This window comes from Carettochelys insculpta, chromosome 13 (assembly GCF_033958435.1).
Source record: "Carettochelys insculpta isolate YL-2023 chromosome 13, ASM3395843v1, whole genome shotgun sequence".
Taxonomy (NCBI): domain Eukaryota; kingdom Metazoa; phylum Chordata; order Testudines; family Carettochelyidae; genus Carettochelys; species Carettochelys insculpta.
In genome coordinates, this window is record NC_134149.1 from 36583044 (window position 1) to 36607595 (window position 24552).

At 46.6% G+C, this 24552-nt stretch overlaps 1 long non-coding RNA gene across 1 annotated transcript in view; it reads right to left on the minus strand.

Moving 5' to 3' along the window:
- Window positions 1–24092, minus strand: part of LOC142020323 (uncharacterized) — a 48211-nt gene extending 24119 nt beyond the window's left edge. The window contains exon 1 of the long non-coding RNA XR_012647361.1: window positions 24025–24092. This is a non-coding gene — a long non-coding RNA (uncharacterized LOC142020323). The remainder of the gene's footprint in view (window positions 1–24024) is intronic.
- Between the last annotated feature and the right edge of the window lie 460 nt (window positions 24093–24552).

Genomic DNA, 24552 nt, shown 5'->3' on the forward strand with positions numbered 1-24552 from the left:
CGCTAACCCCATGAGGGGATGGGAATAGCGCCCTACTTCGAAGTTGAACGTCGAAGTAGTGCACGTGTAGATGATCCGCGTCCCGCAACATCGAAATAGCGGGGTCCGCCATGGTGGCCATCAGCTGAGGGGTTGAGAGATGCTCTCTCTGCAGCCCCTGCGGGGCTCTATGGTCACCGTGTGCAGCAGCCCTTAGCCCAGGGCTTCTGGCTGCTGCTGTGGCAGCTGGGGATCCATGCTGCATGCACAGGGTCTGCAACCAGTTGTCGGCTCTGTGGATCTTGTGTTGTTTAGTGCAACTGTGTCTGGGAGGGGCCCTTTAAGGGAGCGGCTTGCTGTTGAGTCCGCCCTGTGACCCTGTCTGCAGCTGTTCCTGGCACCCTTATTTCGATGTGTGCTACTTTGGCATGTAGACATTCCCTCGCAGCGCCTATTTCGATGTGGTGCTGCCCCACGTCCAAGTTGAACGTCGATGTTGCCAGCCCTGGAGGACGCATAGACGTCGCTACATCGAAATAAGCTATTTTGATGTAGCGTGCACGCGTAGACGTAGCCAAAGAGTTAAGAACTTGAACTAAAGCTTTCAGAGTTGGGCAGTTTCTTCAAGATCTTATAATCAGCATTTGTCCAAGAAGCTGTTTCTCACAGCCAGATGCAACTGCTCCAATATTCCTTTTTCCCTTTTAGTTTACAAACAGTTCTCTGCTTACAGAACTGCAACCATAATTCCTCTGATTGTCCCCAGTTCTTTTCCAACATTTCCTTGTCCCACTTAGGGTCACCCCATCCTTCCCGGGTGAATTCCTTCTCTATTTTACTAAAATCCATGTTGTTTATCATGACTGGTTTCATTTTGTTACTGCAGCACAGCCTGTGTCACAATCCTGCCAAGACTACGCCAATTCTGTTAGCCGGTGGCCGGGTAATGTGCGGTGAGGTACAAACTATGCCCGTGTTACCATCCGAGTCTTTAACTGCTAGAGAGAGGAGCTCCATGCAGCGGGCAGCCCGGGCCAGGCTGATGGATGCCCCAGGGTCCTAAACACCCGAGTCTTTTACTGCTAGAGCAGGGAGCTCCTAGCACTCTTACCTATGGCCAGGCTGTGGTAACCAAATGGTTAAAGTTCTTTTTATTGTGTCGGCTGTGTTGTAGTGACAGAGAGTAACAGCAGTCAGGCTTAGATCTTAACTAGTTACAAGTTTATTAAGCTACAGTTATAAGTGTGCGGTTACAAAAGGCTATTGTCTACTTCTTATATGCTAGCAGAGTGCAGGCGTTAGCAGGTTACATTACAATTCAATACCATGACGTCTTAGTGCAACAGCATCTATCTATAGAGCTCTAATTCTTTAACTGTGCGCACCAAAAGGAGACCTTAATATGGGTACATCTTACCCTCCTCAATATGGGTATATCTTACCCTCCTTGCGTCTCTCAATACCAGCGTAGCCAAGCCAGGATTGGTCACTCAATTCCGCGGAAAGACGAATACGAGGTTGAGCGTCCCCAGTTGCAGACCTTGGGAGGCAGTCACCTGACCCGACCAGCAGGTAGTTGGTGGAAATGCACTCAGAGTCAGAGTGCTGCTGGGCCCCTCTTTATACCCCCTGGGTCACGTATTCTCTTTCTTATCTATGGTACCAGATTGTACTGGTCTGTCTTTTTTGACACCAGTTTTTACAAGGGCAATTCTTACTTAATTTGCACTTGTAAGACAGGAGATAAGCAATTTGGGAGTACAGGACATTCTTTTACAAGGGCGGAGATTTCTCTTCTGGGATGGCTGTGTGGGCGCATCAAATCCATCAATGCCAGCTGGGGTAATTTCCTGAGGCCCCCCCCATTAACGGTTAGCCTGCTAGCCCTCTATCTGTGTTTTCTTTTTCTCAGGGTCACGATGAACCAGCACATCTGGGACCCTTTAGGAAGGGATCAAAGTCTGTGCTGTTTAACTGCTGTTCAGTGCCCTGTGTGCTCTGAGGCACCTTAGAGGGGAGGCAAAAGCAGGTCTGTAAGGGGGAGACCTTGTCTGGCTACACAAAGCTAGGAATGAAAATTTGGATAGATCCCAAATTATGGTGGACATTGACTAGGCCTGGACTAATTCTGCAGAGAAGGGACCAAGTTCTGCCAGGGCATACTCCAGCCCTGGAAGGTGGCAAGAGCTGGATCAGGCTCTGAGTTGACTCTACCTCCCAAATCAATCCTGGTATTACCAGCCGAGAAAAACCATGAATTACACTGTGTTGCTGAGGGGGCTATTCTCCCTCAGGTTCTGTGTGCAATGAGCTGCCAACATTCCTGAAGTGGTCTTGACATTCATTCCTGTATGGCCTGAGTAGGTGAGCTGCTTGAACTGACTACACCTCAGGCTTCTGGGGACATGTGGCAAGTTCAGGTACAGTTAACAGGACACCCAGCTTCAGCTCACTTGGGATAAATGGGGAACAAGCCACAATCAGGAATGGACACAGTCAGTCAAAACCACCTACTGAGAGCTCCTCCTGCCTGTGTCTGTTACCTGAGTTCCCACCTAAATAGTCACACAGGCTCAATTGGCTGGGTCTAGGTGCTTACTGGGTCGGCAGTGGCACACTAATGCCCACAGCTTCTCTCTACCTTAATGTGGGCCCATCACAGCTTCTTTCCCATGTGCCCATAGAGCTCTGGCATACTAATTTTCCCACAGGGCTCAGAAATCAGAAAGAAATAATTTATCTCTTCCAACCTGGCCTGAGCACTTTGGGGTTCTTGTTTTGCTTGCATTAGGGACAAGAGAAACCATGGTCTTATTAATTAGTGATGGGTCAAATTTGAAAGTGTGTTTGGGTCTTGCTTTGGGAAAAAAACTTACAGCACTTATGTTTCTCCTCCCCAAAACTAGCTGCAACAATCACCAGCTAGTAACAAACATCCCCTAGATGAAAAATTGATATCCATCTTTTCAGTCTGTGTAAGTTATCAAAGCAGCAGGAAAATTCTTGATTTTACCCTTTATCTTGGCCCAACAAATATTCAAGTAACAGCTGAAGAAACGATATTTGCAAACCAATACTTGTGGAAGAAGTAAAGACACCAAGCTGGAACTTAGCATCTGGTTTGTTCCAAACATTCATTCCATCTCAGTAGTAAATTCAGAGATTGCATAGCATTATAATGGAAATGAGGGTTTCCAAGCCAGTCTTGGTATGCAGCTGATGACCTGGCCTTACTGCAAGCAATTTGAGAGAGAGACTCTCCATAACCCAATACAATCTGCAATATAGCTGCTGTAGTGAAGAATTTAGGGCATTCTGATAGCAAGCTGCTATTGGATTTGCTTGGCTTTGGAGTTGAGGAGAAGGAGAAGATAACTTACTTACATTACTGATCCAGAAGAGTCTTTGCTAACAGTGGCCCTCATACCCTGAGAAGACACCACCCAGGGAAAAAGCAAAAGCACTCTAGGAAGGTTGCTGAAATTCAATACCCACTACCCCATCCGAGGTTGTCATGGCCCAGTGACAAACTGAGTATCATAGAGAGAGGTCAGTCAGAGATGTCATCAAGAAGTAGTTAGTGCTGCTCAGAACTCCTAAAACGACAAGCAAAGATCCAGAACTGGCACTAGTTTCATTTCCTCCATGATGCTGCTGAGACTAAGCTGCCAGAGGAAAGACCATGAATGAGAAGAGAAATGGAAAACAGCCACTGAAGAAGTCCTCCGTGTTAGTGTTAAAAGGAAAGGGAAGAGCTTTGGTCCAATTCCTTATGCGCTATTAGATTGATGGATCCCAAATAGAAACTAACATATCACTGGATGCAAACCAAAAAAATAATTATGTTTGTATACGTCATGTAAATTGTTCAGATTTCATGTGTCATGTATGGACAAGGAATGAGCGAACACAGGAAGAATTACCACTGATACAGAGCAAAATATGGCGGATTGATGCTTTGTGACAACAACATTTTGTTGGATAGATTGCAATATCTCCCCACCCTTTAGCAGGAACCTTAGGGGGATGTCATTGGACATGAAGGGTTGTGTGTTATATCACTGCATGGTAAATCAGTCACTTTAGTAAGCATCATCTCTTATTATGCAGCCTTTTGAGTGGATTCTGTTGTATTGCACTCTGTTTGTGCTGATAGTTTATCTGGTAGATTTTCAAGCTCCCAGAGGAGCACTCTTCCTAGATGGCATTCATAAAACAGTAAGGGACATGGGTAATTATAAATGATTACTATTTATAACAATCCCAGTATGGCACTAAAATTGATAGGGAAGCATTTCTTTGGGCTTTTATCAAAACAATATATGAGAAACTGATTTGGAAAGGATCATCCTGCATTTGAAGGTCAAGAACAAAAGTAATTTACATTCTCTGTTCACCAACACTGAAGAGAGGGAGACGGATTCTTCATTAGCACTGGGTACTTAGTTATCTCTTTATTAACTTCAGTATGTGCCACATATCACAGGGCTGTACTGTGCCACAGATTTTCAAGCATAACTCCCGTTTGAAATCAGCAAAGAGATGTTTTAGACAAACCAAACAAATGGCACAATATAGAGAATAGATTCAATGGGGAAATATAATCAGACTGGCAAACTGATATTTACACATTGAGACCATGAAAGCCAGCTGGGCATGCTGAAATGCCTGGCCAGTGTTTCTCAAATTGGTGACTTGGTTTATTTTGTTCAGCCATCAGTTGAAATTTCTGTTATTTAGATGCAGGACACATGAGTTTATTGATCAACATACCACAGTGACTTGGTTTTTATCTTTGTAGAAACCTAGAATACACATTCCACATCCTTGTCCTTCCCACTGAAAGAAAGGGAAGGAAATTTAAAGACACTGAATAAACTACAAAAGTAGAAATATCAGAGAGGTAGCCATGTTAGTCTGTATCTTTGAGAACAACATGAAATCCTGTGGCACCTTATAGACTAACAGATATATTGGATCATAAGCTTTCATGGGCAAAGACCCGCTTCATCAGATGCATGAGTTGGAGTGGAGGTTCAGAGAGGTATTTAAAGAGGGGGGTCCCAGTAAAAGGGAGGGCCAGAGCTGACAAGGTCTATTCAGTCAGGGTGGAAAAGGTCCTTTATCAGTAGTATGTATGAAGAGAGGAAAAAACAGGTCAGATAAGACCGGGGCGGGATGGAGGGGAATGGATATGGCCTATTCTGAGTCTATCGTGAAGATGTTAACATGGGGCAGAGAAGCTCCTTTTGTAAGGTGCGAGCCACTCCCAGTCTCTGTTTAATCCTTGGCTGATGGAGTCACATTTGCAAATAAATTGCACCTCAGAGATTGCTCTCTCCCTTTGATTTCTGAGATTTCTTTATTTCAGGAGTACCACCCTTAAATCTGCTACTGAGCGGCCAGGGAGATTGAAGTGTTCTCTCACAGACATCTATACATTACCATTCCTGGTGTCTGCATTTAGCTGTATTGAGTGGAAATCTATCAACCTCATGAAAAAACTTGCACAAATACAGACATCATCTTCCTCTCCAAAGGCAAACAGAAGCACATCATACCAAAAGGACTGAAGGTGAAAAACCCACTGAAATCAACACATGACACAGATTATAGTGAGAGATTGTGCCACACATTCTCTAAGCAACTGAGGAACCACCTAATCAGCATCCTGTACAGCAAAACAGGAAAACATCAAAAGAGAATTCTCTAATCTGGAGACCCTCATAAATCAACAGTCTTCCACACAATCCTCCACATAGCTGGAGTGTACTAAAACAAGACAGGAGGTTCACAATACGCATTTCTCTTCCCTACAGAAGAAAATGGACTATAAACTATCTAAACTCCTACTTTCCACATGGGGCTACAACAGTGCTACCCTACACTCACCTAGCAATATTGTCAATCTATCCAACTACACACTCAATCTGGCAGAAGAATCTGCCCTTTCTTGAGGACTCTCTTTCTGCTTCCCCACAGCCCCCACAAACTTGGTGCAGTTCTGTGGTGATCTGGAAACCTACTTTCACCGTCTCCGACTCAAGGAATACTTTCAACATGACATGGAACAGTGCACTGACCCACAGGTACCCTCCCGTCTACAGTACAAGGAAAAGAACTCCTCATGGACTCCCCCGATGGTCGAAATGACAAACTGGTCCTAAACATAGAATGCTTCCGCCAGAGTGCACAGGCAGAAATTATGGTAAAGTGACATCACCTACCCCATAACGTCAGCCGTGCAGAATGCAGCGTCATCAACAGCGTCAGAAACAACTCTGACATTGTCATCCATAGGGCCGACAAGGGAGGCCCTGTTGTCATCATGAATAGGACAGACTACCAAAAGGAGGCAGCCAAGCAACTCTCCAATATTACATTCTACAAGCCTCTGTCTGAGGATCCCACTGAGGAATACACAAAGAAACCACAGCATCTCCTCAAGATCCTCCCTATAAAAACACAGGAATGAATTTATACAGACACACCCCTTGAACCCAAACCAGGTTTATTCTACCTGCTGCCCAAGATCCATAAACCTGGGAATCCTGGACTCCCCATCATCTAGGTATTGGCACCCTCAGCACATGATTTTCTGGATATGTGGACTGTCTACTTAGTCCCTATGGTACCAGCACCCCCAGCTTGCTACGAGATACCACCGACTTCCTCAGAAAACTTCAGTCCATTGGTGACCTTCCTGAAAACACCATGCTGGCCACCATGGATGCAGAGGTCCTTTACACCAATATCCTACATGAAGCTGGACTCCAAGCTGTTAGGAACATGATCTCTGATGTGACCGTGGCACAAATGATGGCGGAGCTTTGTGACTTTGTCCTCACCCACAGCTATTTCACATTTGAGGACAAATTATACCTTCAAATCAGTGACAATGATATGGGCACCTGCATGGCCCTACAGTATGCCAAAATTTTTATGGCTGACCTAGAACAACGTTTTCTCAGTTCTCGTCCCCTAGTGTCCCTCCTCTACCTGTGCTACGTTGATGACATCTTCATCATCTGGACCCATGGGAAGGAGGCTTTTGAAGAGTTCAACCATTATTTCAACAGTTTCCACCCCACCATCAACCTTAGCCTGGACTAGTCCACACAAGAGATTCACTTCCTGGACTCTACGGTGCAGATAAGCAATGGTCACATAAATACCACCATATTCCAAAAACCCACAGACCGCTATGCTTATCTACATGCATCCAGCTTCCATCCAGGGCATACTACATGATCCATTGTATACAGCCAGGCAGTAAGGTACAACCATATTTGCTCTGATCCATCAGACAAAGACAAACACTTACAAGACCTTTACCAAGCTTTCCTCAAACTAGAATACCCACTTAAGGAAGTGAGGAAACAGATTGACAGAGCCAGATGGGTACCCAGAAGCCACCTGCTACAAGACAGGCCTCGTAAGGAAAACAAGAGACCACCACTGACCACCACATACAGCCCCCACCTAAGACCTCTCCAATGCATCATCAGTGATCTGCAACCCATCCTGAACAGTGATCTTTCACTCTCACAGACCTTGGGAGGCAGGACTGTTCTTGTCTACAGACAGCCTGCCAACCTTAAACAAATCCTCAACAGCCACTATAGGTCACAAAACAGTAATTCTAAGCCTGGAATCAATCCCTGCAACAAACCTCACTGCTAACTCTTCTCATATATCTACACCAGTGATATCATCACAGGACCTAACACCAACCATACCATCGGGGGCTCTTTTACCTGCACATCTAGGCTGCGTCTACACGTGCACGCTACTTCGAAGTAGCGGCAGTAACTTCGAAATAGCGCCCGTCACGTCTACACGTGTTGGGCGCTATTTCGAAGTTGAAATCGACGTTAGGCGGCGAGACGTCGAAGTCGCTAACCCCATGAGCGGATGGGAATAGCGCCCTACTTCGACGTTCAACATCGAAGTAGGGACGTGTAGACGATCCGCATCCCGCAACATCGAAATAGCGGGGTCCTCCATGGCGGCCATCAGCTGGGGGGTTGAGAGATACTCTCTCTCCAGCCCTTGCGGGGCTCTGTGGTCACCGTGGGCAGCAGCCCTTAGCCCAGGGCTTCTGGCTGCTGCTGCTGCAGCTGGGGGTCCGTGCTGCATATACAGGGTCTGCAACTAGTTGTTGGCTCTGTGTATCTTGCACTGTTTAATGAAAGTGTGTCTGGGAGGGGCCCTTTAAGGGAGCGACTTGCTGTTGAGTCCGCCCCGTGACCCTGTCTGCAGCTGTGCCTGGCTCCCTTATTTCGATGTGTGCTACTTTGCCGTGTAGACGTTCCCTCGCTGCGCCTATTTCGATGTTGGGCTGCGCAACGTCGAAGTTGAACATCGACGTTGCCAGCCCTGGAGGACGTGTAGACGTTATTCATCGAAATAGCCTATTTCGATGTCGCTACTTCGAAATTAGCTATTTCGATGTAGCGTGCACGTGTAGACGTAGCCCTACTGATATAATATATGCCACCATGTGCCAGCAATGTCCCACTGCAATTTACATTGGCCAAACTGGACAGTCTCTATGTAAAATAATAAATGGACATAAATCAGACATCAAGAATGGTAATGTACAGAAGCCTGTGGGAGAACACTTCAATCTCCCTGGACACTCAGTAGCAGATTTAAAGGTGGCACTCCTGAAACAAAGACATTTCAAAAATCAAATGGGGAGAGCAATCTCTGAGGCGCAATTTATTTGCAAATGTGACTCCATCAGCCAAGGATTAAACAGAGACTGGGAGTGGCTCACACCTTACAAAAGGAGCTTCTCTGCCCTGTGTTAGCATCTTAACAATAGACTGAGAATGGGCCATATCCCCCCCCATCAGACCTGTTTTTATCTCTTCATACATATTACTGATATAGGACCTTTTCCACCCTGACTGAATAGACCTTGTCAGCTCTGGCCCTCCCTTTTACCTGGACCCCACTCTTTAAACACCCCTCTGAAACCACCCCCCCCACACATGCAAAAGTAGAAGTGTAATACACACTTTCATCTTATATCTCTCTGGCCGTGTCTACACGAGCCCTAGACTTCAAAATGGCCACGCAAATGGTCATTTCGAAGTTTACTAATGAAGCACTGAAATGCATATTCAGTGCTTCACTAGCATGCGGGCGGCTGCGGCACTTCGAAATTGACACGCCTTGCCGCCGCATGTCTCGTCCAGACGGGGCTCCTTTTCGAAAGGAGCCCACATACTTCAAAGTCCCCTTATTCCCATGAGCAGATGGGACTAAGGGGACTTCAAAGTAGGTGGGGTCCTTTCGAAAAGGAGCCCCGTGGGGACGAGACGCACGGCGGCAAGAAGCATCAATTTCGAAGTGCCACGGCTGCCCGCATGCTAATGAAGTACTGAATATGCATTTCAGCGCTTCATTAGTAAACATCGAAATGGCCATTTGCATGGCCATTTCGAAGTTTGGGGCTCGTGTAGACATAGCCTCTTTGTTCACTAATCCTGTGATATTGCAGTTAAACACTGCCTCATTTCACCAGTTTCTGGGACCTGAAATTTAGCCTATTTTTTTTCCTATACTTTCTTACTTAAATATTTACCTGTGTTCTGTGAGTTGTTTTTTATAACAGGGAAAGAAGAACAAGAAGCAAATGAAATGGTAATTTTCTTTATTATTTTGTTTTCCAACTCTGTCTATGCTGTTAGTTTCCTTTTTATGTAGATACTACTTTTTCCTGTGTAGTTGGTTTCTAAAAAGGAGTTTTATTAATCAAGACACACATGTGACTATTACGGTGTGTCAGGATGAGGTTGGTAATGTACATTGGGTTCAATTTATGGGTTTAGAGGTAACAGTTAAGTATAATCCACACTGATTAACTCAGCTCTGTGTTCAGTAGCCTATTTAATAAAACATTGTATTACTATCTCCACTGTATCTAACAGAAAATTCCTTTTGCCAGTACATTTTCCCCCTATAGAGTTCAACTGCTCATCCATCCACAATATGAACTACAAAGCACAAAAAGAGAGACAAAGAGTACATTTTAAGAAGCAAAGATCAGAGAATAGTGCTTCCCTGAAAAGTGTCATATTTATGGCCTCCTATGACATATTTGCTTTGTTTACACATTAGGATATAGTTATTTCCTCTGGGCGAAAGACTATTTTTACCCTTCTTGCTTCATACATCTTCACAAGTAAAAAGGACTTGTTGGATAAATTCAATATTCCCTTTACATCTGTGCAACCCAGTTAGAACTAGCTGGATTCTTAGGCTATGTCTACGTGAGAGGCTTTTCCCAGCAAAACTGGGCTTTTGTTGGGAAAACCATGGAACATCTACATGTGAAATGTGCTATGTTGATCGTTTGTTGACAAAACCTGGCACATCTGCTGGCAGCACTATACCTCTCTGCATCCAGGTATAGTGTCTCTTTTGACAGCACTCTGTTGAGAAAACAGTTGTGTAGACACTCTGGGGCCCCTTTTGTTGACAGAGGGGTCCTCCATGGTGCCAGCCAGCTGGCTGTATGGCTGTTGCCTCCAGCTGCTCTGAAAGGCCCAGGGAGCCCCTGTGCAGGGAGCTGCAGGCATGGCTCTAGGCTAACAACATGCAGCCAGTATCACATCCAGGCAGACACTCCCTGCTCTGTAAAAACATGTCACAGGCTACCCAAGACCCCCCGGCCCCTCACAGAACACCAGAGAGGGTTCTCAGGACAAACCCTGGGGCACCAGGAAGTGGGCCCTTTTCTGGTCCAACCCCAAGCTGAAGGGCCTGCTGGCACTGTGGGCTGACTAGCCAGTCCTGCTCAACCCAAGGGCCAAATGCTAGAACATCCTGGGCTACGGCTGCACTGCTGGAGCCCTGGCAGAGAGGGGCCACCCGGCCTGTACCCTCGAACAAGTGCAGTCAGAGGTGAAAGAGCTCCACTAGGCACAATGGAGGTCAGGGACAGGGACAGCCACTTGCACCTATTATGAGGAATTGGACCACCTCCTTGGGGGCTATGAGAGCACACCCAGACAAAATAGTGTCAATACCACGGAGGAGTCTTCCGACCCCCGATGCAGCCAGTGACCCAGGAACCCCACAAAAGCCAGCCCAGGACACACCCTCTGACCCAAAGTCCAGCCAAGGGACCCTCGTCATAGCCCTCGACTTCGGTCCCTCCAGTGCCACCACCTCAGCATGGGTGTCACTGGATCTCTTCACAGGACCATCCGGGCAGCACCCCACAAGTTTCAAGCCACTGAGATGGGGGTGGGGCAGGAGAGGCATGCTATGGGTCTCACCAGCATGGCTCGGCAGAACCCACACCACAGGCCTGGGATGTGCACTTACGAACACAGCATTGTGTCCTACCCACACCCAGCAGGCGGCTCCTAGGCATGGCTGCTGGCCTACTGCAAGCCCCACTATGCAGGGGCCGTATGAGTCCCACAGCCCCAGAGGAGGGGGTCGCCAGCCTGCCACTGCCATGGCTGGGAGCAAGACAGCTGCATGGGCAATGGGCTGACTGCAGGGACACCACTGAGGATGGTGTCTCTCAGCTCACAGGCATGGCTGTGGGGCAACAGGCAGCACCCACTCTCAGGGATAGCTCTGCATGCGGCATACTTTTGGAAGGGGTCAGGAGGGACCAGCTCACCTGCCACCCCTGCTAAGACATCCTCCCTGGCTGGCCCCCCATGGGCCACTAGTCTGTCAGGCTCCCCATGTGGCAGGGCCCACCATGCAGGGGCATGGGTGTGTGCACCTGAGACAATCCCATCTCATGTCCTGAGGGGGGTAGCTGCTGCTGGGGGAGGTGGGGAGTGGGACCCACTTTCTTCCCCTCTCCCCTTACAGCGGCACCATCCAAGGGCTGGTCCAGCACCTCCACCCCCCCACCCTCCAAGTAGCCTGCAAGCCCCAAGGAGGAGCCGAAGCTGGCAAACCATCGAATGGCATCCCTGCAATATGGCAACCCACCACCCGCAGGGTGTGCCCACACCCAGAGGGGACATCGCCGCCCAGAGGACGACACCCTCCGGGCTTACAAGGCCACTCTCTGGCAGCAGAATGAACTCACCAAGCAGCGGATGTGGTGGGAGGAGGACTAGCAGTTGGATCAGGTGAAGATCTCCAACCAGTACAGGCCTCTGACCAGTGGCTGGCCTAGTTTCTCTGGCTGCTGGACCTTGTGGAAGTCTGCCTGTCCCAGAGTGTTGTGCCTGTGGTCCCTGCCACTCTTCTGCCCACCAACACCACTGTTCCCCCAACTACCCTGATCACCTTGACTTCATGCCCCATGTCTTTTCCCCTTCCCCCCATCCCATCTCTACTTCTTCTTTCCCCCACAAAGTGAAGGGTTTGCATCCCAAGGGTGCCATACCTGCATAAGGATGGCTTCTTCAGTTGACCTCCCAAGACCAAATTGTTGGTTTACAGAATGGTAGCTATTGGGGTGGCCAGCTTCCACAGGGCAATCGTGACCCACTTCTTGACGGCATGTTGGTGTCCTGTTATCAGAGGGCAGGGGCGAGCCAAGTGCACGGCTCAAGGAAGGTCTCTTTGCACATCCTAAAGGTCTGCATCCACTGGTGGTCACCCCTTTCCCCCATGACCAGCTGTTTCCTCCTCTTGGAGCTGGTGGGGTACCACCACAGCCACCTGAGGTCCTGCTGGGGCGAGGGCAGGTGGGGCACCAGGGCACCATGGGCGCACTCTGTGGGCTGCCTTTTGCAGTCGTTCCCCACAGATGCGGTGGGACACACTGGTAAGGATGAGAGGCAGGGCCAACATGAGCTGGTCCTCGGTCCAGGGCAATCCTGGGGTTGCTCTATCATGGTAGTGGTCTGGTAAGAACTGCTTCTCGCATACATGGGGAGGGAGCCCTGCACTAGTATTCCTTTCCCTCCAGAAAGTAGACAAACCTTGGCATGGGCAGGCAGCATGGATCAGTGGGACCCTTTAAGGGCACCCAAGGCCAGCAGCCCCAGAAGGGCTTGGCCTCCATGTGAGCCTCCCTTCCAGGGTTTCAGGGCCATTTCTATCGACAGTGCAGCTGAAGTGTGTGGCTGCTTTCTGTTGACAGAGTGGTTTGGACCACTTCTGTGTGTAGACGCACTCTGTCAACAGAAGTTTTCCTGGGACATCCCTTCTGACACTGACTTCTGTTGACAGATGCTTCCTATGTAGACATAGCTTTGTTGTTAGCTTCTGAGGTTACTAACTCCAACTGACTCTCATACATGTGTTAGCTTTGTGGAACTAAGAGGGGTTAATAGGAAAAGAAAAGAAAAAAACAGGCAGCTATTATTCTGAGCATCTGCAGATCCAGTCTGTTGATTAAAAAGGTGGTACTTTAGAGTCAGTTCTCCATTGCAGTTTAAGAAAAGTGAATGTTTTGGAAGGGGGGAACAGGAAGAGATTCATAACTGAAAAGTCATAAAGTATTAAATATAACATGTTTACATAAAGACTTCATAAGCCAATTTCAGTGAAAGATGACATTTTTGTCAAAGTCATAATCTCCTTAAATTAAGGATTTCACAGAATCACAGAATCATAGGGCTGGAAGGGACCTCAGGAGGTCATCTAGTCCAGCCCCCGGCTTCAAGCAGGATCAACCCCTCCTAAGTCATCCCAGCCAGGACCTTGTCCAGCTGGGACTTAAAAACCTCAAGGGATGGAGAATCCACCACCTCGTTAGGCAATGCATTCCAATGCTTCACCACCTGCCTGGTGAAATAGTTTTTTCTAATATCTAACCTACACCTTTCCCTCTTCAACTTCTGACCATTACTCCTTGTTCTGCCATCTGACACCACTGAGAAAGTTTCTCACCCTCCTTTTTAGAGCTCCCCTTCAGGAAGTTGAAGGCTGCTATTAAATCACCTCTAAGTCTTCTCTTCTGTAAACTAAACAAGCCCAGATCCCTCAGCCTATCCTCATAGGTCTTGTGCTCCAGACCCTTAATGATTTTTGTTGCCCTTTGCTGAACCTGCTCCAGCAAATCCACATCCTTTTTATACTGGGGGGCCCAAAACTGGACACAATATTCCAGATGTGGCCTCACCAGTGCCGAATAAAGAGGAATAACTACTTCTCTAGATCTGCTCGAAATGCTCCTCCTAATGCACCCCAGTATGCCGTTAGCTTTCTTGGCTACAAGGGCACACTGTTTACTCATACCCAGCCTTTCATCCACCATAACTCCTAGGTCCCTTTCCATCGTACTGCTGCTGAGCCAGTCGGTCCCCAGCCTGTAACAATGTTTGGGATTCTTCCGCCTCAGGTGCAGGACTCTACACTTCTCCTTATTGAACCGCATCAGATTTCTTTTGGCCCAGTCCTCCAATTTACCCAGGTCCCTCTGGATTCTCTCTCTACCCTCCAACTTATCTACCTCTCCCTCTAGTTTTGTGTCATCCGCAAACTTGCTGAGGGTGCAACCCAGTCCCTCATCCAGGTCATTAATAAAGATGTTGAATAACACCGACCCCAGAACCGAGCCTTGCGGCACTCCACTTGAAACAGACCGCCATCCAGATATTGAGCCACTGACCACTACCCTTTGGGCCTGACCATCAAGCCAGCTTTCTATCCATCTTATAGTCCAAGGATCCAATCCATATTTCCTTAAATAGTAACAGAGAGGAAGCCATGCTAGTCAATACACTATCAAAACAAAAAGCAGTCAAGTAGCACTTTAAAGACTAGCAAAATAGTTTATTAGGTGAGCTTTTGTGGGACAGACCCACTTCTTCAGACCATAGCCAGACCAGATTGAGTCTGTTCTGGTCTGACTATGGTCTGAAGAAGTGGGTCTATTTTGCTAGTCTTTAAAGTGCTACTTGACTGCTTTTTGTTTTGATATTTCCTTAACTTATGGACACAAATGTTGTGGGAGACTGTATCAAAAGCCTTGCTGAAGTCAAGGTATATCACATCCACTGACTTCCCCATGTCCACAGAGCTTGTTACCTCGTCATAGAAGCTAATCAGATTGATCAGGCAGGACTTGCCCCTGGTGAATCCACGTTGTCTACTTTTGATCACTTTCCCCTCTTCCAAGTGCTTCAAAATGGATTCCTTGAGGATTCCCTCCATTATTTTCCCAGGGATTGAGGTAAGGCTGACGGGTCTATAGTTCCGTGGATTGTCCTTCTTTCCTTTTTTAAAGATGGGCACTACGTTTGCCTTCTTCCAGTCATTCGGTATTTCCCCCGAACTCCAAGAGTCTTCAAGGATAATGGCCAAAGTTTCAGTAATGACCTCTGCCAATTCCCTCAGTACCGTGGGTGCATTTGTAGTTTTCAAGGCCAGAAGGGACCATTATGATCATCTACTCTGACCTCCTGTCTAACAGGCGACAGCATTCCATTCAGTAATTCCTGAATCAAATTTATAATCTTTCATTTCCATTATCATCCCATAACTATAATCTTTTTTCATTCAACATCACAATAACTGCTTGCTCAAAGATATATTGCAAAGCTTTGGCCCTATACTTGATTGCTGTGACTTAAAATGCAGTTAGAGCTGTCAAACCTCAGCATAATTCATGAAACTATGGCTAAGTCTATACTAGGGAAATTTCAGCATTATCTTTTTTCCCTAGTGAAGACCTAGCCTTTTACTCTCATGTCGACCTCCTGTACTCCACAGAATAGCGTGGAGTACATGGGTTGGCTGCTGACTCCAGACAGATTGATTTTGCCACATTTTCACCAGACATGCAAAAATCGAACTCTGGAAGATTGACCCTGACAAGTCCTATAAATTCCTGAAGTCAAGCATCCCTGAGCTTTGGTAGATTCTGAATCCAATTTCACAGATCAGGGTGAACTTTACTAGAGACATACTTTCTAGTTATGTAGCATCTTTCATCTACTGAAATTCCAGAGCAGTGAACCCACTTAAAAAAATACAAAGTTAATCACAAGTATAACTAACTCTCTGTAACTGAAGTGAGACTTCTCAGGAGACAATAAGGCAATATAAGAGCACACACCAATATTTTGTTATATCCATCTGAAATTAGAACCAAAGAGTAATTGCTCAAGATGATCTATGACAAGACACTTGAGGACAAATTTAAAGAAAGACTCTTCTTAGCTTTTAGATACCAGAAATGTGGTCTGATTTTCGCAAGTGCTCAGCATGTATAGTGCTTTTAAAAACTGACCCCCCTCCAAACAACAGAAACAGCTGCTGAGTACTGAGCTCTCTTGAAAACTTGTTCCCAGTCGTGGGGGCTGAACACTTGAAACTGTGGTCGCACAGCTAATGTCCTTTCCAATTTTTAAAGGAGCTCATTAATGACCATTAGCAAGAATGGACAAGTTTAGAAGGTCCCCATTACTACAGTGAAGTATGGATATATCAGTTCAGATGAAGAGTGCTGCTGACCCACCAGTACAATTTCTTACAATACATGGCCCAAATCAATTGAGGTGCTGTGCACTGAAAGAATCATATTGCAAGGAATTATGCCCTCACTCTTTCCTCCCGAAGGCTTGAAGCAAGATCCTACAGAGCAGCCTTTGATGTTGGGAAGTTCTTAGTTATTCTCCCTCTCATTTTGTTATAATTATTATTGCTCTCTCATAGGTTGTCATAGCCGGGGGTGGTAGCGGGGATAAGCTCCCACTATCTATAAAATACTCCCATGGCGTGTGTCTCCAATAGCCTCTGACAACCGAAGTCCAGCTCCTGGCCTTCACATGGGGCTTAGTTTCTAAGCCTGGCGAAACTGTTTGCACTGACAGGAGAAGGGGCAAAGGCAGGTGACTGGCACCTTAAAACCAGTTGCTTCGGGCAGATGGGGCTCGTTAGCCTGGGAAGGTCGCCCTCCTAGGAGAAGGAAACTCTGATCTAAAACCTCCACTGCCTTGCGGCAATACCTAGTCATGGGAAAGGCTTCGGGAGTAAACCCCAAGGAAAAATCTGGAGATAGAGCCCCTAAGGCAGTTTGAGGTTGTGCTCAATCTCACTCTGGCAGCTCCTGCGACGACATTGGTGCCAAGATGTACTGGCTTTTGCCTTTCCCTTGGATTACATCAGTGGCGTGGAGAGGGGGAACCTGCTGGTGGGCATCAGCTGGTTCTTCAAACTTACTTGCCCAGGCCTGCGCCCTGGAGAGAACACTCTGGCATCGCTTTCTGAGCGGTGACACAACACAGGAAGCAGCAGTTACCGGTATTAAGCCACTGCACTCGATTGGCATAGAGTGAGGCGCCAGGTGTTGCTTCCGATGGTGGGAGAGGTCTTCGGATCTCATTGGGCAGCTACCGCCCGCCTCAAGCTGGGCAGCCGCCAACCAAGTACGTGCTGCCTCACCACGGTCCACTTGCTCCACTGGGTGCGTGGGGCTTAGGGAATCACCAACAGGTGAATCGTTAACCTTACACCAGGCAAAACAAACAAGCAACAAAATAATCCAGCCTTCAGGCTGGGCACATGGAATGTAAGGACCATGACTCCGGGCCTTACAGAAGACCTACAGAGCATTAGAAACCCCGGAAGACAGCAATCATTAACAACGAGCTGAGAAGACTGCAGATGGACATCGTGGCCCTCCAGGAAACAAGGCTATCGTCCTCTGGATGTCTCACGGAGAAGGACTTTTCCTTTTTCTGGCAAGGGAAGCCCCCAGAAGAGACCAGGGAACACGGTGTTGGCTTCGCAGTCAGAAACAGCCTAGCTGGCTCAGTCATATCACCAAATGTGGGAACTGAGAGAATGCTGAAAATCCAGCTTCAAACACCAGTGGGCATGGTCAACATCTTCAGCGTTTATGCGCCTACTTTAACTTCTGCCCAGGAAGTTAAGGACAAGTTCTATGATGAACTTAGCATTGCCATCAGTAAGGTACCTTCCCATGAGCCGCTATTCATCCTTGGCGACTTCAATGCCAGAGTTGGCAGCGACCACCACAGCTGGACATTCTGTCTGGAACAGGGAAGATGAATGAAAACAGACAGCGCCTCCTTGAACTCTGCTCCCAACATGACCTCTGTGTAACCAATACCTTCTTCAACGTCAAACCCCAGCACAAAGTCTTGTGGCGACCCCCAAGATCGAAACATTGGCACCAGCTTGACCTTGTCCTCACCAAACACAGATGTTTAGGTAATGTCAGGGTGACAAGCAGCTACCACAGTGCAGACTGTGACACTGACCATTTGCTCGTGTGTAGTAAGGTGCACATCCAGCCACGAAGATTCTTTCACTCCAAAAAGGAAGGGAGGCCGCTCATTGACACTGGCAAGACTCGTGACCCTTCAAAAGTATGTGAGTTTGTCCAAGCACTTGAACAGGCCTTGCCTCGCCCGGATGACACTGATATCAGCAAGAGATGGGAACAGTTATGGGACGTTATCTATAATACTGCGATATCTACCTTTGGGAAGAAGACAGTCAAGTCTGCTGATTGGTTTGAAGCCCACGCTGAAGTGCTGATGCCCCTGATTGAGAAGAAGAGACAGGCACTGGCTGCATACAGGTCCTCTCCCAGTGAGGTGAACCTGCAGCGCTCAGGTCTGCTCAGAGTCAAGTGCAGCAGGTTGCTTGGCGGTGTGCCAACAATTACTGGCTCCAACTCTGCTCCAAGATTCAGCAGGCCACGGACATTGGTAACATGCGAGGAATGTACGATGGGATCAAGCAGGCCATCGGTCCATCACAAAGAAAGACTGCCCCACTTAAGTCGGCCACAGGCGAGGTCTTGAGGGACAGAACCAAGCAGATGGAAAGCAGAGTGGAACACTACTCACAGTTGTACTCCAGAGAGACCGTAGTTACAGAGAGAGCCCTGAATGCCATCGAGCCTCTGCCCACCATGACCAAACTAGATGCTGAGCTCACCTTGGAGGAACTCAGCGATGCACTAAAAGCACTCTCTTCTGGAAAAGCCCCAGGGAAAGATGGTATTCCCTCAGAAATCCTCAAATGCACCAATGGTACCCTAGTTTCAGAGCTGCATGGAATACTTTGCCAATGCTGGAGAGAAGGCAGCATACTGCAAGATATGAGGGATGCTAACATCATTACTGTCTACAAGAACAAGGGTGACAAACGTGATTGTAACAACTATCATGGCATCTCCCTTCTCAGTACTGTGGGGAAGCTATTTGCATGTGTTGTTCTGAAGAGACTCAATGTTCTTGTGGAGAGAGTCTACCCTGAGTCTCAGTGTGGATTCAGAGCTGAACGGTCTACCATAGACATGTTTTTTCTCTGTTAGGCAACTACAAGAAAAGTGCAGGGAGCAGAACAAACCTCTGTATATTGCCTTCATCGACCTGACCAAGGCATTTGACCTTGTCAGCAGAAAAGGTCTGTTCGCAATTCTGGCTAAGATTGGCTGTCCCCCAGCTCTGCTCAGCAGTATTAGGGCCTTCCATGAAGGCATGAAGGGGACTGTCATATACGAAGGATCCACATCCGAACCCTTTGAGATTCTCAGTGGAGTGAGGCAGGGGTGTGTGCTGGCTCCAGCACTGTTCGGCATCTTCTTTGCAGTTTTGCTCAAATATGCCTTCGGAACTGCTACAGAGGGCATCTCTCTCCTCACGAGAATGGAAGGCAACCTTTTCAAACTGTCGAGGCTTAGAGCAAAGACCAGGGTGCTTACAAAGCGTCTAAGGGAGTTCCTTTTTGCTGACGATGCAGTTATTGCTGCTCACACTCAGCAGGAACTGCAGTCACTCATAACTTGCTTTGCGGATGCATGTATGGAATTTGGCCTCACAATCAGCTCAAAGAAGACCCAGGTGTTGGGCCAAAACATGGGTAACGAGCCATCTATCAATGTGCTAGACTACGAACTGGAAGTCATCCATGAGTTCGTGTACCTAGGCTCGACGATCTCAAACAACTTGTCACTTGATAGAGAGATCAACAAGTGCATTGGAAAAGCCACCACAACGTTCTCCAGGCTGACGAAGAGAGTATGAGCTATCAGTAAGCTCACTGTACACACCAAGGTGCAGGTCTACACAGCCTGTGTTTTGAGCACACTGCTGTACGCCAGGGAAACATGGACTTTGCGCTCAAACCAAGAGCAGCGGCTCAACACATTCCACATGCGCTGCTTTAGGCGCGTACTCGGTATCTCATGGCAGGACAAGGTCCCCAATAGTGCAGTGCTTGAGAGGGCAGGAACTGCCTCCATGTTCACCCTTCTCAAACAGAGGCGTATGCGCTGGCTGGGCCATGTCTCACACATGAAGGATGGCCGAATACCGAAGGACCTCCTCTTTGGCAAACTGGTGTCTGGAAAGAGGCTGAAAGGGCGACCTAAATTGCGCTACAAGGACATGTGCAAGCATGACCTCAGTGCTTTCTCTATCAGTGTGAACACCTGGCATTCTCTCACCTGAGACAGGCATGCCTGGAAACAGGGAGTGAAGGAAGCTCTTGCTATGTATGAAACTAACTTGGTGAAGGAAGCGGAAGACAGGGGAGCCCTCAGGAAGATCCATGCCTGTGATACCAGACCGACATCTGCCTACTGCTGTTCACAGTGCAGAAAGGACTGCCACTCCCGGATTGGATTACACAGCCACGGAAGACGCTGCTCGAATCAGTCTATCTGGGGCGCAAATCCATGATCCCTCGGGATCGAAGGATGCCTACTACTACTACATAGGTTCATAAGAAATAGTTTTATTGCCAGCCTGAATGGATTCAGGAAGTGACAGAAATCTCAGTCCAGAACCTGTCACTTATGAATATGCCATCTTTACTTTGTAGAAACCAGAGGGTAAGAGATAAGTGGTATGAGGGTAAGGATAAACACACGGGTGATTAGTTGTGTCTCTGAACTGAATGAAGCAGCAAGTTTTCATCAATATGAACTCTCATAATATTTTTCTACCCAACCATGGCAATGCCACCAAACAGACTCCTAGTGGTGCACATTTCTGCAAATGAAAATTTCAAACTGTAACAATATCACTAGCCCCCTTACAGGTAGATGTCATTCTCTTTCTGATTACCACAGAGGCATTTCAATCATAGGAAAAAAAACAAAAAACAAATAGAAGGAAAGTGGTTTTCTTCAGCCACAGGTAAAAAGCAAACCAAACCCAATACATGCAGCTTCCTACCACCTAGTCTAAGGCTATGTCTGCACAGTGTCTACTGCGGTATCCCAAAATAGCTATCCACGTCTATGCAACACCTTCATTTTTGAGGTAATGGGTGTGCTATTCCAGCAGCCCTGTACACTGCAGTAGTAGAGGATTGACCTAAAAATGGCACATTATTTCTGCACGTGGTGCCATTTAGACAGTGCCACATGCCAAAATAGCTGGTTTTGAAAGCTACTCGAAATAAGTTACCCAATTTTGGCAGCGCAAATTCCAATTCCATAGCTCATTTCAAGGTTAGGGCACCATGTAGACATAGGCTACGTCTACACGTGAAGCCTACATCGAAGTAGCCTATTTCGATGAATCGAAGTAGTAGGCGACATCGAAATAGGCTATTTCGATGAATAACGTCTACACGTCCTCCAGGGCTGGCAACGTCGATGTTCAACATTGAAGTTATGCAGCACCACATCGAAATAGGCGCTGCGAGGGAACGTCTACAGGCCAAAATAGCACACATCGAAATAAGGGTGCCAGGCACAGCTGCAGACAGGGTCACAGGGTGGACTCAACAGCAAGCCGCTCCCTTAAAGGGCCCCTCCCAGACACAGCTGCACTAAACAACACAAGATCCACAGAGCCGACAACTGGTTGCAGACCCTGTGCATGCAGCATGGATCCCCAGCTGCCGCAGCAGCAGCCAGAAGCCCTGGGCTAAGGGCTGCTGCACACGGTGACCATAGAGCCCTGCAGGGGCTGGAGAGAGAACGTCTCTCAACCCCTCAGCTGATGGCCGCCATGGCGGACCCCTCTATTTCGATGTTGTGGGACGCGCAACGACTACACGGTCCCTACTTCAACGTTCAACTTCGAAGTAGGGCTCTATTCCCATCCCCTCATGGGGTTAGCGGCTTCAACGTCTCGCCGCCTAAAGTCGATGTTAACATCGAAATAGCGCCCAACACATGTAGCCATGACGGGCGCTATTTCGAAGTTAGTGCCACTACTTCGAAGTAGCGTGCACGTGTAGACATGGCTATAGCCTGAGTAACCACATGCAATGTAAGCCTGCTTTACATAGCAGAGACTCCAGTTGGGAAAAGAAACCAAAAAACCAACACCTCTCTCTGAATTTATTTTTAAATACATTCTTAGAGCCAGAAAGGACCCCTGTGATCATCCAGTCTGACTGCTTCCAAAAAACTGCACGAAAGTAATGCCTCGAGCAGATCTTCTAGAAAATCATCCCCAATATATGTGCCATAGCCACATTCTGAATTTCTCTAACTTTGATTTCCGGCCATTGGTTGACTCCTCTCCAGGTCAAACAAAGTGATTACGTCCATGGGCTTTTCTGCACAGGAAGACAACCAGGGAACATTCCTATGTTTTCAAAAACACCTGTGAACCCATGGAACTAATGGAGGACTCTGCAGAGACAATTTGTTAGCTACTGGTGCAAGAAACGTGAGCTTTAAAGAGCCACAGCTATTAAAACTTCTCTTTGAGTTCATCCACTGAAGCCATTTGTAACTGGTCCTGTCAGCTCAGGGATGGGTTTAAACCCTTTCCTGGCACACACAAAAACAGGGCTCAATCTCTCATCATGAGAACATAGTAAAAGAAAATTAAAGTAATTTGTGAGTCTCAAAAAAAGCTTTCAAAATGCATTGGAATAGCAGAAAAAATTACTCAAGTCTTAACCAAATGTCTACATTTCATAAAATATCTAAGGTGACAATGGCAATATGAATGTCATTTATAAGTTACCTGCCTTTTTACAAAGCCACCCTTTGTGTCTGGGGGGGCGTTAGAAAGACTTTAGCTATTTACTTCAATGGCAGTTAGGCTGGGCCTTGTTTGAAGCACTAAGTTTATTAAATGTAATTAGTTCCATAGTTTAGTGCTGAGTTGTCACACACTCAGCTGCTGTGTTATCTGACACCAATGAACAATGTGCTGAATTAAGCACTCCGCATAATTTGGGTACAGATCAAACACAACCAATTATAGATCTGAAAAAGCCATCAAGAAGGAAGGCCATTTTCTGACTTGCTACATCTGTTCACCCCTCCCCCCCGACAAATATGACTCCCTGACAGCGTTAGAGCTATGACACTAGAATTTTTACCATTAGTTTGCAATGGACTTTTGTTTTCTCTATCAAACTTGAGTAAATAAATATAAAGTGATTTTCAAAACTGCAGGCTCAAAGAGTGTGCTAATTTGTGCGTTCTGCTAACAAAATTGTACCTACGTTGCAGAGTGAGATGTGTCCTTGGCCATGTGCTCATACAAACTGAATAGAAGATGCTCATGCTGTTTTGAAAACCAGGTCCAAATATGAATATCTGATTTTGGTAAGGTGGCAATGCGTTATTTTAGGGTACAGCTGTTTTATTTGTTTTGCTATGGAGACAGATATGACATTAGCTAGAGTAGGTGGGGAAGGGATAGATTACACAAGAGGAAATGAAATGAGACAGCACTTCCTACTCCACACAGATCACTGAGGCTTCTCAATACCTTTCTTTTTAAAACAAAGAAACAAATAACCTTTTGCTAGGCCTTTTCCACTTCCCCACTGGAAATACAATGCATTAATAAGGACCCATTTCACTAATATAAGTTGAATTGCAGCAAGAAGTAAATAAAAAAAGCATTTGAAATTGCACATCACCGGTTATGAAATAAAGGAGTTACTACAATAGTTACCACCAGAATCACATCTGTCTTCCTGAACAACATAACCCATTCAGTGAAGGGTATCTTTCTTTCATTGGAAATTAAATTTCAGTTTCCACATCAGTCAGGTTATCTTATACAACTAATTGGTAAACCAGCCCGAATATAAAATTTTCATTCTATTAGTTTTTAAGCTACCGTGTTTTATATTTTTTACCAATTAATGACTTGTTTCAACTTCGGATCATGCACAATACTTGATTTGTTCACTTACATATACCGGAGGTTAAACTGTGTCTATTTATGTCATTCATTAATCACATCTCAATAAGTGCTGTCAGAATGTTGTTGTCTTTGATGTCTTGTTATTTGCTGCTTTCTTCCTTCCTGGTAGTTAATCAAACTCCCACCTGCTGTGGTCAAAGAAGTTTGATAATAACATCAGAGGTGACCTGAGCTAAAAATCACGTATTTATGTTTTTATTTTACCAAGACTCAATTTTGCAGATCCTGGCAAGACACATCTTTATTCTTTATCATGAATTTATGCTTAAGCAGCTGGGAAAAAGTCCCTGTAAATTCTGGTGTTTAAGTGACATTGTAATAATCGACTAATTACTTGCAGCTCTAAAATGAGTTGTGAGATTTTCTGCTGTCAGTCATGGTGAATTAATGTTTCTTTTCAACAGATTGGAGCTAGAACAATTGTCAAAAGGTACTAAAACTTCAGGGGGCAGTAAGTCAAATGAGAGCATCCAGCTGAGAGAAATTTCTACCCTAGGATAAAAATGAACTTTTTATT